Consider the following 6000-nt stretch of genomic DNA (forward strand, 5'->3'; position numbering starts at 1 on the left):
GGTAACATATAATCTTCAATATTGTTCTTTGAACTATTGGAATGGATGATGGTTTGGGTCAAGTCATATAACCATTTCAGCACTATTCTCACTCAAGACATGCATGAACACCCTCAACAATACAAGGCTTTAGACCACTAATGCTCAATAGTTTATGGATTCAATGGATAGATGGAGAATACTGACTGTACCAGCAGATGCATATATAAACATATATGAATGGCCAGCTACAGGAAGTAAATGGAACTTGCAAATCTAATTTATCAATGTAGAGATAAGATGACAGTTATTTGGCATTAGACACAGCAGAAACATGAATAACCTATTCAAGAGCAAGCATAGAACAACAAAGAAAATGAGAATTGAACATGTAACAGCAAAAGAATCTTATATTGCTAGAATGAAGATGAGAAGCTAGAGGAGTACAATCTCCAAAAGTTTAACCCTTGTTACATTTAGCTTTCAGCCTTTTATAGTCCTTTTACAATGCCCCTGAGCTCTCAAAGGCTCGGAGTTTTAATCTATGCTCCCTGTCTTGTTAACTATTTGATGCCCTGACTAGGCAAGCATGTGCTTGGAGGTTCCTTCTTTTGACAGAAGAATAACCGCCTTCGGGTGTGTTGCTACACTGCAGGGATATTTCTTGTGCCAGAGATGCTCCACAAGCGATTCTATTGGTTTGTTGCACTATCTAGGAGCTCTCTCATGCTAGAGATGCTCCATGATCTTTTGTTTTTTTTGGCTGAGCTGCGTTGTCGATGCCCATGATCACTTCTCAACCTATGTTTCGCGGCAGTTATTTCCCAGCCTCTGTTATCTGATAGAATGGGTCTTTGGGCCTCTGTTATCTTCTAAATGCGAACAATGACTGTTTTCTATTTTGAATAGAAAAAACTACAACTATGAGAAATCCTGACAAGATTTCAACGTTTCGAACTTCAAAAGTCCTTAATCATGGCCTATCCCTCTATTGGGTCTGCCCTTAGGGTCTCTATTGCATGTTGCAGATGGCATGTTCCTGTGTTCCCTTTGTATTCTAGAATGTGTTAAAAAACACAAAAAACTACATGAAAAATGGCTTTGGCAAACTTGAAAACATTATAAATTTTCATTCCCGAAACCCTACGAGTCTGGGCTTTATTGCATAAGTGCTGCCCAAGGCTCCCTTTATATTTTCATTATATAACGAAAATACACAAAATACATTAAAAATGGCCTTCCCGCAAATTTGAAATCTTATGAAATATTATGTATATAACTGTCGGTTCTGGTTATTGCATCGCGCATATGAATGAGTAAAGGCCCCACCCCTTGGTGTTGCTCCGCTGCGATATAGTGATGCAATCTAATCGCAATCGCATATCGCTCGTGCCCAGGGCCACTGCTAGTGCACTCCTTGTATTTCTCTGATAGCGACTCTTGCGACGTGATGTGAGTCGTCGATCTCCGTCGCTTGATCGACTGTCCACGTTGCATTGCTGATCATAATCGATATCCACTTGGTCCATGCTTATTCTGTTGGCCTATCTCTGTTGATTGCGACCCGCCGATCTGATCATTGGAGATCGCTGATCGGGGGTGTCTTGCACCCATCCTTAATTCGTCCTCTCTGTAGCACCGATTGCGATTTTCCGCTTAGATCTGGGCCGTTGATTGGCTAGATCTAACGGCAGCTGTGCGTTGCTATGTTCATGCCTGCAATACTTTATTTTTTCACTGTTTTGTAGTGTTTTAGCCTCCCGATAGTGTTTTTCCGCCCTTCCAAGGGCTCTCGGCATGTGATGGTCTCGATCTTTGGATGATCGTAAGAAGATTTTGAAGACTTCAAAAGCATATTTGGATCCATTGGCATGATTTTGTTGGCTTATCGAGACTTTAAAGAGCATATTTGGGTCCATTTTTGGTCCATTTTCCAACAAGGTTAACACTGTCTCCTTCTGGGGATGAAATCCTCCTTGTGAGGTTTCAAGAATGATAGAATAATGCCTTTCCTGTAAAAAAAAAGATCAAATATTCCTCCTATTGTTCCATTGGGCATGGAGTCTATTTTGCAATGAAATAAAAACTGGAAAAAAACATATTTACAATATCAAGGCTTTAAAGCCTTAAATGAAATAGAGTTTCAAGAACCGCCCATTGAACGGACTACCAAAAACATCTCCTCCTTCCAGACTGTGTAGAATAAAGGTATTGTTCTACTGAATTTGAGCAATGACAAATGGACCTGTCCATAAGGAGTCAAACTTACCATGATTACCTTCCTTTTCCTTGAATGCATCCCATTTAAGTACCCAGTCACCAACTTGGAAATTGTCCACTTTTGCCTTCCTATCAAAGGTTTCTTTGATTTTCTTCTGATGAGCTTTTGACTCCTCAACTAGCTGCTTTCTGATCTACTGTAGTTCAACCAGGTTATTCATTCTTCTTACCATGTCATTCTCTTCATCTTTTTCTTCTTGCAAGAATTTAGCCACAGGGAGAATCAGCTCAATAGGGAAAACAACATCAGCGCCATAAACCAACTTAAATGGAGAATTCCCTATGGACTTTTTGATGGTAACTCTATCAGCCCATAGCACAAACTTCAACTTGGAATCCCAACTCTTTTTGTTGTCCTCTAATATTTTTTTTATTACCCTTACCAAACTCTTCATAGATGATTCTTCCAGACCATTGCCTTGAGGATAATATGAGGTAGAATGCACCATTTGAATGCCCATGGATTTAGTCATGTCCACCAATTCTTTTACCCTGAAAGTTGCTACATTATCAGTGACTAGTTTGGTTGAACAACCAAATCTAGTGAAAATATTCTCATTCAAGAACTTTATGACAACTTGATGATTGGAATTCTTAGTGGGTATAGCTTCAATCCACTTAGTGAAATAATCAGTGGCGACTAAGATCGATTTGTGTTGGCCACTGGAATGTGGGTTGATCTCACCTATGAAGTCCAAGCCCCACTGCTGGAAGGGACCATTGACATGTACTGGCTTCAAGGGCAGAGATTTTAGCTGCTTTCTTCCTGCAAACCTCTGACACTTGTCACAAGATTTCATAAAAGAAAACACATCAAAGAACAGAGTAGGCCAATAATACCCAGCCCTCAGGATTTTGTGGGCTGTGGTTTTCGAATAATGATGCCCTCCATAGATGCTAGAATGGAGCTGGTGTTTGACTTCCACAGATTGTTCTTTATCTAGACATCTCAAGAGGATTCTTGATGGGTCTTTCCAATAAAGAATATCTTTATTAATGCAGAATTTCGTTGATCTGAGTTTAATGACCCATGCTTGACTTGAGCTAAGTCCTAGAGGGACTTCTAGCTTCTGCAAAAAATGAACTATGTTGGAATACCATTCACAGGTGGCTAGAATTTTAGCCGGACACTGATTCTTCTTTTTCTCTTCTACTGCTCCCTCTGTCTGCTCATCATATGAATTTAGACCCATGCAATTTATGTCTATCAAGCTACAATTTTCTTCAGCCATAAGTTTAGCCAAGCCCTGGCCCTTGACAGGCTTAGTGGGCTTCACCTCTATGTTAAGCTCTATGAATTTTGCAATCCATTTAGCTCACTTTCCATCAATATTTGGCTGAGTTAAGACATCTTTTACTAAGGCTGAAGGTACATATGCAACCACTTTGGAATGTAGAATATAAATTTTGAATTCCTTTAAAGATTTTATGAGAGCATAAGCTTGTTTTTCAATAAGGTCATACCTTAGTTCAACATCCCTTAGAGTTTTGCTGAAAAAGGCCACAGGGTGCTCTATGCCTTCATCATTTTTCTGCAACAGAACTGTTGCAAGTGTATCATAACAGGAAAAAGAGAAGATACAAAAATAAGTGTAATCTAGGCTAATTAGAGTGGGAGCTTCCATGATATCTTGCTTGATGGCTTCAAAAGAGCTTCTTGAAGCATCTGTCCATTTTATTTCTAATCCTTTCTTCAGCATCGAAGTGATATGCTTTACTAGCTCTGCAAAGTTTGGAATGAACCTCATTACAAAGTTAATCTTACCTAGGAAGGATTGAATGTCCCTTTTTTACCTTGGGATGGACAATGTCTGAATTGCTTGAACCCTTGCTGGATCAATCTTCACACCTTCAGCAGAAACAATATGTCCCAGAAGTTTGCCTTCTTCTAAAAGCAAACTATGACTTCTTTGGGTTCATCAAAATTCCAAACTATCTACACTTTTGGAAGACCTTCTTCAAATGTTGTAAATGGTCTTTATGATTTCTGGAGAAGACTGTTATGTCATCAAGATAAATAAGGACAAACTTGTCCTTCTCTCCCATAAAGGCTATGTCCATGTCCCTCTAAAAAGTAGCCCCAACATTCATCATTCCAAAAGGCATCTTGGAGTACATGAAAGTGCGCCAAGGAGTAGTGAAGGTGGTTTTTTATTGATCTTCTAGATGTACAGCAACCTGATTGTAACCTGAAAATAAATCTAAGAAAGACATGACTCTGGCCCGTGAAACTCTATGCAACAAGTGTTCCATCTTAGGCAGGGGGTAGTTATCTTTTTTAGAGCACTTATTCAGATTTCTGAAGTCAACACAAAGCCTGATTTCTCCATTTTTATTTCTTACTACCACAAGGTTAACTATCCACTTTGAATACCTTATCGGAACTATGATTTTGGCATCCAATAGCTTCTTTATTTCTTTCTCAATCAAAGGCAATAAGAGAGGGCTGATAGGTCTTAATTTCTACTTAAAAGGGATGGTGTTCTTTTCTAGTGGAATATTATGGTGAATGATGTTTGTGTCATAGGTTTTAAGATCATTGTATTCCTAGGCAAAAATTTCAGCGAATTTCTTTATGAGGGTGCAATACTCGAAATTCTGGGCAGAAGACAAATGAGTGGACAGATTTATGTATTTCGGATGGGTTGGGCTCCCTATATTGTGTTTACGGATAGTGGACTCATTTTCTATTTTGGCAGGATTATAAGGCACATTTCTATGATCAAACAACTTCTCTAGAGGCACCAATCCCTTTGGTATATGGTTACTAGGAAGCTAGACAATGCTTCCTCGGCCGATCTCATTTTTTAGCTTGGACTGGCCGCATTCTTCCATGGTTTCATTTTCTTGGTCGATGTGCATTTCAGAAAATTCCTCAACGACTTGTAAAAACTTGTTAATTTCATCATCATCTTCAAAAACTTTCCAGTATTTGACATTGTCAGGTAGAGACGGTTTATATTTCACCTGAACTTCATACGTCAATTTAGGAGGCAAAGGAGGAATAAACGTGCTAGTAGACAAATCAAGGGAGTCAGCAAGCTGTTTCTTGATTCTCAGAATGTAAGAAATGCTAAAACTATTAAAAGAATCTTTAAGCCTCCATACCTAATCTCTATATGCTTTCAGCCTTGGATGCTTTGCTTGGAAAGTTTTATTGACCTACTGAAAAATGAGGTCTGCATGTACAAACACTTTCAGGCTTTTGATTCCCATTTCTTTAGCAGCGCTTAAGCCCAAAATCAAAGCTTCGTACTCTGCTATGTTATTTGTGACCTGAAAGGTTAATTTGAAAGATAAATGAATGTATTCCTACGTGGGGGATACAAGGACTACATCTGCCCCTGCAGCTTCCTTAGAGCAACCCCCATCAAAGCACATGTCCCAAATCTATGAGCCTTCTTCCTCAGCGATCTGACAAACTGGTTTTTGAAGCTGCATGGAGGCCAACTAGGATTCTTCAATATGAAGAATGCATGCTCCAAAATCAGTGTTAACAGCATAGATGGGATGATTAGTGGAATTCCTTTCATCGCTGATGATATAAGCCAACTGAGCTTCTCTGTATAATCTCTTGCTCTCACCTCCAAAAACTGGGACAGTGGCATAGGATAGATCATTTTGATCTCTTGATCCAACCTATGGAAAGGTAACATGCCAAACTTGGAGGGTACATATGCTACCACAATATCCATCATCCTGCTCTTCATGGGTAGCTGAGACAAAGTGATGGCTAGGTCC

Source organism: Pinus tabuliformis, chromosome 1_2 (genome assembly GCF_031772625.1).
Source record: "Pinus tabuliformis cultivar Carrire ecotype Pingquan chromosome 1_2, CPIR1, whole genome shotgun sequence".
Lineage (NCBI taxonomy): Eukaryota > Viridiplantae > Streptophyta > Pinopsida > Pinales > Pinaceae > Pinus > Pinus tabuliformis.